Source organism: Pseudophryne corroboree, chromosome 1 (assembly GCF_028390025.1).
Source record: "Pseudophryne corroboree isolate aPseCor3 chromosome 1, aPseCor3.hap2, whole genome shotgun sequence".
Taxonomy (NCBI): domain Eukaryota; kingdom Metazoa; phylum Chordata; class Amphibia; order Anura; family Myobatrachidae; genus Pseudophryne; species Pseudophryne corroboree.
The window spans coordinates 1,189,072,223-1,189,085,326 of NC_086444.1; positions in this window are offsets into that span (position 1 = coordinate 1,189,072,223).

Consider the following 13,104-nt stretch of genomic DNA (forward strand, 5'->3'; position numbering starts at 1 on the left):
TCAGTGTTTTGCTAATATCACTGATGCTGATTGGGGAAATGTGAAAGATGAGTAGTATAGCATAGTGCTTCAAAAAATATACATATGTCAATAATTACAAAGTGAAAAGCAACAATTTTTTTGTGGCACTTTTAATTCATGGTTACATATAGTATAATACAGTAAATAATAGAGTAAATAACAATTCAGCACAGACAACAGACTGTTGTCAGTAACATACAGTACTGAGAAGGATTAACACACTTTGGAGCAAAAAAATCTGCACTTTATAGTATCCAATATGGCACTTGCATTCATTGTCTCCTACACCAGACTATTGAAAACTACTGAATACAATATATGTGATACTCTAGAATGTGAGAATAGCACCCTCTGGTTTAGTATGTTATAGGTTTAAAAGTAAGATCCCATCAGCAAATCGATCACACCCTATATTATATAGGTGTACTGTACATGGTTGTTGTCAGTCACAGATATTGCTTAATCCCAAAAGCAAAATGTCTGCAGAGCAATTAATATTATGTATATTATAGTAAATATGTCTTCAACAGTAAACATCAAATATGTGGCTATATGAGATAACAGGCACAATCATGTAATACAGTTTCAAACTATTTTTAATGATAAAACAGTACACAAATGCCCGTACATGAATGTAGAATTAAAAGAGCTTATACTGTAGAAGTAAGTAGAATCTCTTTGTCACAAGATAGTTTAAGTAGACATTTCAGTCAGAGTACTCTCGACGCGTTTCGTCCATCTCGCATAAGGCTGGACTTCTTCAGGAGTATATGTTCCCCCTAATCCTGAGGATTGAAACATTTGCACAAACGTTGTCAACTGCGCACAGCATCCATAAAAAATGTCTCCTAGGAAGGAATCCACATCCAGGTCTTTTTGGTGAAGGGGATAGACACCAAGAGATTCTACATATAAGCTATTTTATTGCCTTAATGTACGGGTATTTGTATATACTGTTTTCTCATCAAAAATTGTTTGAAACTATATTACACGATTGCCTGTTCTCTCATATATTCACATATTTGATATTCACTATAAGAGAATTACTGTGAAGTAGACATGACGTTGATTGCTGTGCATGTGTTTTGCTTCTGGGATTAAGTAATATATGTCACTGGCAAGTGGTTTTGAACCACCATATATGATACACTTTTACAACATAGGGTGTGATCGATTTGGGGTTGGGATTTTACATCTAAAACTATAACATACTACACCATACTACACCAGAGGGCGCTATTCTCACCTTCTATTGCAGATTCTATTTCAGACTGGTATATACAACCAGTTTTTGGAGAAAAGCTGCCACCCTGTATGAAAAATGGAGTATACAACTTTAAAAGCATTAGGATAAATACAATTCACACCTAAGAACTGCACATGTCACAAAGACTCTGACTAATTGGTTTATGTTGGGAGTGCGGTGCCACATGGCACTATTATTATTATACAGTATATCTCCTTGCAAATGGCGGCACTCAATGCGCAAAACAAGACATGTAGCAAGAAGATTGACTGTTTTAATGGTTTAAATAAACATTTTCATTATGGTTGAAATGTCTATTTAAAGCATTGAAACTTTGATGACCACCTGCCACATGTCTTGTTTTGTGCATTGAATGCCGCCAATTGTATGATTTATTTACATGTAGGACCCACTGTGGAATACTTATTTGGAGGACACCTGCATTATTCACTATTGGTCTGGACACACATTCTTGCATTGGCAACACCCCACCCAGTATTAGGGCTTGACTGAGCTTTTGTCACCCCAGGCCACACTGAATAATCTTGGTATGTCTCCTAGTAAGCTGGCTTTCAGTCTAGAAACACATGAATACACCGTATGACACAAAGTGGGGCTATTATAATATAGTTTAGCACACAGGTTCTCAAACTCGGTCCTCAGGACCCCACATGGTTCATGTTTTGCAGGTCACCTGTAGATTTTTAAAATGTGACAGTTGGTGATACACAGAGCAGCTGCTGGGTGACATGGAAAATAGGAAACGTGTAGGTTCCTGAGGACCAAGTTTAAGAATCACTGGTTTAGCAGATACAGTATAACTTCATACTTAATGTACGTACAGTGAATTATCATACAGTATGGTTGCAATTGTGTGCAACGGAGTCCTCTGCATTGTATTATGAAGTAGTGTTTACAGTAAGCCTCTTTTTGCTGGCCCATATGTGCATATTCACTTAATTTCTTCATCTGGCATTGATTCAGAGGCGGGGTGGTATCATATCTTTAATTGTGTGTTTATCTACATATATGTTAAATTAGGGATGTGCGTCATCCCCCATCATGGGTTTTGGTTTTGCACCTCCTTTGTGTATTGGACCTGCATTTGGTTTTGCCAAAACTGCCCTGGGATAGTTTTGGTTTTGATTTTGGATGTTTTTTTATTTTTATAAAAATCATAAAAAACAGCTAAAATCACAGAATTTGCTCTGTTTTTGTTTTTACAGTATTGTTAACTACAATAACATTAATTTCCACTAATTTCCAGTAAATGTTGATAATCTCACAGCTCACAATTTTGTTTTCAGTCAGTTTAGGCCAAAAGGTTGCACTGAGGTATTGTAGCTGTTTGACTATGCTAGGCAACAGCAGTGTACGGCACAAACATGTGGCACTTAAATTTCCAACATGGCACATCTAGTAAACAGAATGGCACTGCAGGGGCAGACAGGGTGGCAGTTTAATAAACTATAAAAATGTTTGTCATCTACACAAGGCAGTCAGCAATGCTCCAAACAGCGCATAATGCAAAGAAAGGGGTGAAAGATGGAATTGTCCTTGGGACCTTCCACCCACCCATATGTTGTATACATTAAATAGCACATGCGCACGTTTAACTAATCAATCACTTCATCGATAGGAACTGCCACTTGCGGCTGAAATGATTTATTTGTTTGGGACCCCACAAAACAAACTGCTTATGGACAGTGGACATTGCTGGCAATGATCTTTTCATACACAAACTGGTTCTACGAACAAATATAACCATGGCCATCCATCCTTTGTCTCAGCAATATGTGCACACGTGGCACTCCTAGTCACACCCGTGTCAGGTCAGCTGCGACAATTGCTGCTCAAAACATTCTTAATGGGTGCAGGAGTGACTAAGTTACACGGGCATGCACACGGTCATGGCAAACGATGCACAAAGGCATCTAGGTGAAACCACTATGAGTGTGGCTACAGATGTGTCCACTTGCATTTTTCCTATTTTGTTAAATTTGGCGTGCCATGCATAGCACGGCTAAACTTTTTTTCTGGGTAGCAAGTGCATTGATTTTAAAAATTTTGTTTGCCATAATAGAATATGTATAAAGTAGCATATTAAAGAATCAAAATAAGAAAAATCAAAAAGTATTGCTAAATATCTGAGTTTATGGCATGCCAAGCTGTGCCATACCTGGCAGGATATAGGAAAGGTGTGCACATATGCACATCTATAGGCAATATGTCATCATCATCATCATCCAATTCCTCACCCCATCACTGTATACATCATCTTCACACAATATAATTCATCCCTGCTGGAATCCACCATTACAGTTGCCTCTGTAATTGTTGGTAAAGGTCTTCCTTGTGGTTTTTTAATTTCATTTTGATAAACATCATCTTTTCTGCATTTTGGGCAAGTAACCTCCTACGCCAATTGCTGACAAAGTTTCCAGCTGTGTTGTAAACTCTTTCTGAGTACAGACTGGAGGGTAGGCAACTTAAGTTAAACAAAGCCAGTTTGTACAAGATTCTCCAAATTGCCTTTTTTTTTTTTTTTTTGCTTCCAGTAGTGAAATGGACTGTCTGACATGTCTATTTGGATGCTGTCACTAAAATAATCATCAACCATGAATATTACTCTGTGGCATCACAATACTTGTATGAATATTACAGTGTGTTACGACCAACAGCATTACAATATTTGTATAAATATTACACTGTGGTATGACCTACAGCATCACAATACTTGTATGAAATTGGGGTATGACCTACAGCATCACAATATGCATATGACTATTACACTGCAATATCACCTACAGTGTCACAATATAGTGGATGAATTGGGTTACAACTTACAGCGTCCCAATACATGTATGAAAATTACACTGTGGTACCATCTACAGTCTAAAATTACTTGGATGAAATTGTGGACCACATATATTCTCACAATACATTTATGAATATTACACCATGGTACCACCTACAGTGTCACAGAACTTAGCTGAAAGGGTACAACCTGCATCATCACAATACTTGTATAAATATTTTAGACTACAGTTATATTGAAAGTGTCACAGTTCCTGTATATGGAAAATAATAATACAGTACACTGCAGTGCAGCACAAAAAAATAAAAATAATAAATGTTATTTCTAGCTTTTCTTTTTTTACACTGGAGTAGAGCCCCTGGATGGCTGGGCAGAGCACCATTGGATGGACAGAGCATCCCTGGAGGACACAACAGCCCCTTGATGGATATACAGAGCACCCCTATTTGGACAGAGAACACCTGGACAGACACAGTAGCCCCTAGTCAGACACAGTAGCCCCTTGATGGACAACACAGCAGCCCCTTGATGGACAACACAGCAGCCCCTTGATGGATAACACAGCAGCCCTGGATGGACAACACAGCAACCCTGGACAGACACAGTACAGATATAGCAGCCTGAATGAACACAGCACATCTGCACTATAGAAGATCGACAGTGGGAGTGAAAATAGTGCGATCACCGGGGACCTTTATAGAATCCAAAACCCAGAACAAATAGTAAGAAAAGAAGATTCTTGTGTGGGTGCACTTAGTAACTTTACATGAAATTGAAAAATGAAAACATAACTTTTATTATTGTCCAAATAATAATACTTTTGTATCCAACAGCTAAAGAACAAACTTGACATACATGAGCACAAGTTAATTAAAAAAGGTGTGTTCTGGTTTATCTATATAAATAATAGATTGTAAGGAGGATGTAGATACCTAAAGGGGGGTATACACGGGAGAGATGTGTGCTGAGCGAACCACTCAGCACACATCTCTCCCGCCGCTCAGCACAGCACGATGTGTGCTGAGCAATGCGGGGGGAGGACGGGGGCCGCTCACTTCACCCAGCGGGTGAAGTGAGTGACCCGCTAGATTGGCCTGCATGCAGGCTCAATCTAGCAGCGGCGAAAGCGATGTGCGGGGCCGCGCATCGCTATCGCTGGGGGGCTACACACGAGTGATCTGTGCTTAAAATCTAAGCAATCTGACTAGATTTTAAGCATGGATCTCTCTGTGAGTACCCCCCTTAACAGTATTACATCCGTATCTTACCACACCAGAACAAGGAATGCTTGTATTAATGATACAGTACCTACTGTAAATTGGCCTTACAGTTTTAAAATAGTAGACAAACAATTTGGCAGTTGCTCAATCATACCTGGAGAAAATTATATATCAGGTGCTGGAAGGGGGAGGGGTCACAGACAAACAGACAGAGAGAAGGGGGGTGCAAATCCCCACCCCTAAATTCCCTTCCGCACACTGAAAATTACCTGTAACCATCCCTGAACCTATCTGGTAATAAAATTCAGAGAATTAGTCACAAATGTTTGCAAACACATGTTTAGCTGCTGGCCACGTCACGGCTTCTCCGATACAGCAGTCCTAACCTACATAATAGCAGTGCCCACATAGGGCCATGTAATTTGTCACAGTAGGCCTCATGATAAAGGCTATTACTAAAACACTTCCAGACAGAGAGCTAACTTACCCAGGAGCCACCCCCAGGATCTCCCATTGGCACTACAAGGAACAGCATGCCTTCCAAATGCTGCTCCCATTCAATGCCTCTTGCACACAAGCAGACAAACAATTTGGCAGTTGCTCAATCATACCTGGAGATAATTATATATCAGGTGCTGGAAGGGGGAGGGGTCACGGACAAACAACAGACAGAGAGGAGGGGGGTGCAAATCCCCACCCCTAAATTCCCTTCCGCACACTGAAAATTACCTGTAACCATCCCTGAACCTATCTGGTAATAAAATTCAGAGAATTAGTCACAAATGTTTGCAAACACATGTTTAGCTGCTGGCCACGTCACGGCTTCTCCGATACAGCAGTCCTAACCTACATAATAGCAGTGCCCACATAGGGCCATGTAATTTGTCACAGTAGGCCTCATGATAAAGGCTATTACTAAAACACTTCCAGACAGAGAGCTAACTTACCCAGGAGCCACCCCCAGGATCTCCCATTGGCACTACAAGGAACAGCATGCCTTCCAAATGCTGCTCCCATTCAATGCCTCTTGCACACAAGCAGACAAACAATTTGGCAGTTGCTCAATCATACCTGGAGATAATTATATATCAGGTGCTGGAAGGGGGAGGGGTCACAGACAAACAGACAGAGAGTAGGGGGGTGCAAAACCCCACCCCTAAATTCCCTTCTGCACACTGAAAATTACCTGTAACCATCCCTGAACCTATCTGGTAATAAAATTCAGATAATTAGTCACAAATGTTTGCAAACACATGTTTAGCTGCTGGCCACGACACGGCTTCTCCGATACAGCAGTTCTAACCTACATAATAGCATTGCCCACATAGGGCCATGTAATTTGTCAGAGTAGGCCTCATGATAAAGGCTATTACTAAAATAGTACTAGGACCTCTTGCACCAAATTCACACTATTCTTGTTGCACAAATTATTGTTGATAAACATACAATGAAGGACTGCCAGATAAGTAGGAAGCAAGAAATAGTGGTGCTCCTGCTGTTAATGTTATGACGAGTGGATAATTTCTGTCATCCTACTACACTTGGTATTCCCTGGAGGTCACCCTTCCGCATACTGACCCAGGCTGACTCCATTTAGCTTCCAAGATCAGATGAGATTGGGCATGTGCGGTGAGATATGGTAGTAGGGAGTTGACATATCTTTCATACTGACTAATTAGAGTGCACCTTATTAAGACTATTAGGAGTTTTGTTCAAGAAAAGGGCCAATAAGAATGCAGTTTCAGAAGAAAATAAAGGTTGTGGATCTGCTGTCCACGTTTGACAGAGGGTCATGGGATTTGACCCCTCTGAATTATGGATGAGAGTCCACTTAATAAGTGAAGATTGAAAAAAAGAAGACATTTGATATAGTAATAAGGTTATACTGTACCAATCTTGCATTGTGTCCTTAGGTATCACTACATAAGGACAGATAAACTCAATTTGCAGAGTGTTTCCTGCCTGAGTACATTTAGTTAACATATTCTCTTTAAAGAGGCCATATTCATAGAGGTATCATTACAGTTGTTAATTTTAAACCGTGGCAAGGCAAACACACCACCTCAGGAACAACCGTATGGATAATATTCAATATCTGTATGTTAGTGCTAAATAACCATGGTATAAAGTTGTATCTATGTATTATATAATGTAATATACCTGGGGTGCACAAATAACATCAGATAGTACTACAAATACAGAAATGAGAGTTGATCTATCCCCTGAAGCCTGAAATTCTGATCATGTCAGAATCCACTGACATCTGGTAGGCGGAACAGGTAGGACGACATGATATAAAAGGTAAAATAAACAAAGGATAGAAAAACACAATGATGTCACTATTGTAAGTTTTACATGCAGAGTATGCTAGGTGTCATTTGAGCAGAACTGGTAATAAATTCAATAGAGATTTCACATAGCAGGAGTCCAGTATTGGTGCAGAGCAAAGGTACAATATTTGTGCAAAGTAGTCAGGAGACCCTATGAAGAGGAGATAAAGGTGATTTCATATGAAAAAAAATGAAGTGATTGCAGTCAAAACCAATGATGAGAGTGTTGTTATAACAATAATTGTGCATATATACAAGCAAAAAATATAGAGCGAAAATACCGGTGATTGCCCAGGTCCCTGGTCAAGTCAAAATATCAGAGGCGCAGTGTGGGTGCTCCAGTAATAGAGGTTCATCAAGTAGGAAAATGCGTTTCACCCATTTCATCGGGCTTGTTCACTTCCAATTGTGGTTAAGCATTTACCTGCTGCAGTTTAAATTCCCTGTGTAAGGGTTATAAGCCAATCACTGAAGTCTGGAGCTCTGGTGTTTGTGCCTGGCTGCTCCGTTTACCAAAATCGGCAGAAGTGATCCTCTTCACTTAGTCCACGTTGCTAGGTAGCCGATTGAGTCTGAAATAATATACTGTATATTCTTTATAGAGTTACAATAGTGGAGTTGAGGCTTTATGTTGATGTCCCATGTGCTGTCGTCGGTGGAAGTGATCTTACGTTACTAGGTACCAGATTGCGTCCGCAATTATGACTGGAAGTGTGGTGAGGAGGGCATTAATTGATGCGTATTGATGCATTAACATCATTAGGAGTACTTCTGCCTCATTGCTTAGCAACCCATTGTATTTATGCTATTGCACCATTTTTTAGCAACACATTGTTTTTATACTGAGTTGGGCGGTGTTTAGGATATTTAATGTTCTAAGATATATGAGTTGTGGATACACGCTAGGCTGGCTATTAATATAGTGAGATGTAGAGGTAAGGATTAATTACCAATTTAGAGTTTAGTTGAGACTGTAAGAATATATATGAGCATTAACTGAATGGCTACAAAATTCCGAAGCTTACAAAGATTCTATAGAAGGTATGATAAGATCAGTGACTGCCTACCTAGGTAAACTCTAATAATTACATGTTTAATTAAGTTATATGCCAGTGTGGGAAGTATTGTATTAATTAAATGTATATTGAGAGAGTCCATATGGCATGTGATATTATTTATTGATATTAACAAGAAATTGTGGACTAAACTTGCCCAAGAGTGAGTCATAAATTAGTGTCTGCTGTCTGTGAATTGTTGTGAAGGAGTAAAGTGTTGTAAAAATTGATTATTGGGTGGAAATCTTATAATTGTGGAGTGAAAAGATGAGGACAAAAATCATTAAGTGTAGGTGATGGGTGGTCAAAACTGAAAAAATGCAAAACTAAATCAATTAATATAGAGATAAATGTGTCATCATATCAGTGAAAAAATCAATAAGGATAAGGGAGTGATTAGCGTCTATTGCCTGAAAGAAAAGCGAATAAGGGCTAGGATAGGGAGAGTCATTGTCCAAAAATAGTAGTGTGAAATGGGGTATGTGCTTATGGTGCAAATTCCCTTTTGTGAGTGTGTGGTGGAAGCAGGAATAGTATGAATTGAAGGGTGGTTAAATAAGTCAAATTGACTTTAGTGAGTGTTTAGTGCGCGCATGAGAGAAAAAAATATAAGGTGTGATGGCAAATTATTACATTGTACTAGTTAGTGGGAGAATAAGAGAGGGAGGTGGAGGTCGTGGTGGCAAATGAGTACATTAAACTAATTGGTGGGGAAGAGAAGATCACCTATTATGGGAATGACACCGTTTGACAACTTTTTATTTTTATATTTGTACAGGTGCTATTGATTATCCATGCATTTCAATGCCCTATAGTCTGACATTCTATTACTAAAGGAAGAACTTTAAGGAAAGAGCCCCATATTCATTGAAATGCACTGTAGTTGATGCATTCTTTGAGACCCAAAGGTCTAAGTGCATTGAGGCTAAAGATCCACTCTGTTCCTTTTTTCAGAAGCTTTTTGGTCACATCTCCTCCTCTTTTTCCCAGTTGAATTTTGTCCAGTCCGAAGACTTTCAATTTCTTTGAGAAATCCTTATGATGGATGTAGAAATGTCTTGCAACCGAACTTAGGCCCTCATTCCGAGTTGTTCGCTCGCAAGCTGCTTTTAGCAGCTTTGCACACGCTAAGCCACCGCCTACTGGGAGTGAATCTTAGCTTATCAAAATTGCAAATGAAAAATTAGCAAAATTGCGAATAGACACTTCTTAGCAGTTTCTGAGTAGCTCCACACTTACTCGGCATCTGCGATCAGTTCAGTGCTTGTCATTCCTGGTTTGACGTCACAAACACACCCAGCGTTCGCCCAGACACTCCTCCGTTTCATCAGCCACTCCCGCGTTTTTGTCAGAAACGGTAGCGTTTTTTCGCACACACCCATAAAACGGCCTGTTTCCGCCCAGAAACACCCACTTCCTGTCAATCACATTACGATCACCAGAACGAAGAAAAAACCTCGTAATGCCGTGAGTAAAATACCTAACTGCATAGCAAATTTACTTGGCGCAGTCGTAGTGCGGATATTGCGCATGTGCATTAGCGACTAATCGCTCCGTTGCGAGAAAAAAAATATACAGAGCAAACAACTCGGAATGACCACCATAGTTTCCTCATACCTCATACGAGTAAGATCTGTAGCAGCATTACAGCAGGTTCCCATATGTTTCAAAATTATTTTTTTAAATTTGCATGTTGTTATTCCTACGTACTTCAAACTGCAGCTGAATACTATGCAATATATAATCACCTGAGTATTGCAGTTAAAAAAGTGTCTGCTTGGGATGGTTTCTCTATAACGATCTACTATGGCATTGATATTAAGTATCTGGGGCAAGCTTTACAATGTCCACATGGGAAGGAACCCATCAGTGCACTTTGTTTGGCTGTCCCTTTTTGAAAAAGACTGAGTACGAGGAGGTCCTTGATGTCTTTAGACCTTCGTTAACTCATCTGTAATTAAGGGCCAAATTTAATAGTGAGAGTTTCAAAAAGTGAGATATTTGGTAAGGATTTTCAGTTTTTTTTTAAGTGGCAATCATTTACACTACAAAATCAGATTAATCTTGTTGTGTAAATGATTGCCACTTTAAAAAAAAACAAATCTCTCACTTTTTAAAATTCTCACTTTATTACATTTGTCTCCCAGTGTTGATATATGATGAAAGGTCCCTTTCTAGATATAATACCGGTTAGTGTTTCTCAATTGCTTTCTTCAAAAACTTCCATTCCAGGCAGAAAGTGTCTCTAAATCTGATTTTCTCTTCCTCTCTGTCTGTTTGTGATTTGTTATGAAAGATTAGTGACTCTCTTCTTATCTTTGTCACTTCTCTTTAATCTCGCTTCGAAGATCTTTACTGTAACCCCTATCTATGAGACGGTGGGTAAGCTCCTGACTCTTCATCTTCAAGATGTGATCTTCTGAGCAGTTATGTCGTAGCCTCAAAAATTCCACTTTTGGAATTCTTTTGATCATTGGTGGGAAATGTGTGCTCATCTGAAAGAGTAGATTATTGGTCAACATTTCTTCACGATACAGCTTGGTCGCTTGGGTCCCAGTGGATGATTTGTAAATATTGATATCTAAAAACAACACCATATCTCCGCTGATAGTGTGTGTTAGGTTTATATTGAGGTCGTTGGTGTTAAGCAGTTTGATAAATGCCAATAGGTGTTTCTTGTCTCCATCCCAGATAATAAAGATATCATCTATATAAGGCATCACGTGTTCAGTGTACTGGTCATTGGCATAATTAAAGACATATATCTTTTCTCACCAACCCAAAAAAACAATTCACATAGGTTGATGCACATGCTGCCCCCATTGTCGTGCCCCTGATTTGGAGGTAAAATTGATTTTGGAAAGTGAAATAATTTTTCTGTAGGACAAATTCTAAAAGATTGTACAGCAGATCATTAAATTCACACTTTTCCCTGGAGTCAAGGAAGTGTTTAGCGGCCTTCAATCCTGTTTGATGGTCGATGCTGGTGTATAAGGCCTCTACATCAAGAGTCTACTGAAGTAAGTTGTCTTCAAAAGTTATGTTATGGATCTTTCGTAACAAATTCAAGGTTTATGTCAAATAAGAGGGTAATAGCACAAAGTCATGAAGATGTAAATCCAAGCAGTGGCTTGGATATTTCAAAAGGCTGCCCTTACACAACATGATTGGTCTCCTGGGGTAATTTGTGCTATCCTCATGTATCTTTCGAAGAAGATAATGGTTGGTGCTTTGGGATTGGCTACTGTTAGGTATTGTCATTCCTGTTTAGTTATCATCCCTTGTGTGATGGTCTTATCAATCAAACGAGTGTATTCCTTCTGGAAACATTGAGTTGGATTGATCAAAATTCTCTTATACAGATGGAGCCACATGAAACACGGCTCCGTCTTCACCACAGCACGCCATGCCTGACGTGCCATCGTGGTAGGTATGATATGAGTGTGTGTCTCAGCCAGGGGTTAAATTGAGCCAGAATGGGGCGGAACTGGGTTCCGTCAGTTCCACTTGGAGACGGAACGCAGTTCCGCCTCCTCCAGCTCACCTAACCCAGCGATGTGTCCCTGGCACTGCAGGGAGATGACGAGCGCCCGCTGAGAGTGTGTTACCAGCGGGCACCCATCTCCCTGCACAGCGGTAGCCGGAGGCAGGAGCTCAGTACTGAGCTACGGCTTCTGGCTCTGTCACTGTGCGCTATGGGAGAGACATCATGACGTCTCTCCCACAGTGCCGAGGAGCGGACAGCGAGAGAACTGCAGCGGCTGGACACGGAGCGGGGCTTGTTAAGTATGGTCTGTGTCTTCTTGTGTGTTTTTTTTCCTTTGCAGCTATGCATATACCGGGGGGCATTACTACTGAGGGGCATCAACAGGGGGGCAGTACTACTAAGGGGCATCAACTGGGGGGAATTACTACTAAGGGGTATCTACTGGGGGGATTACTACTAAGGGGCATCTACTGGGGGCATTACTACTAAGGGGCATCTACTGAGGGCATTACTACTGGGGGCAAGCTACTGGGGGGGGCATTACTACTAAGGGACATCTACTGATGGCATTACTACTGGGGGGGCAAACTACTGGGCATTACTACTAAGGGGCATCTGCTGGGGCAAACTACTGGGGGACATTACTACTAAGGGGCATCTACTAAGTGCATTACTACTGGGGGCAAACTACTGGGGGGCATTACTACTGGAGGAAAACTACTGAGGGGCATCTACTGGGGGCAAAATACTGGGGTGCATATCTATTAGGGGCTTTACTACTGTGGGGCAAATACTGTGGGGAATCTACTGGGGGCAAACTACTGGGGGACATTATTACTGGGGAACAACTACAAGGGGGCAAGCTAATGGGGTCAAACTACCGAAGGGCACTACTACTGGGGGCATAACTACAGGGGCATTATGACT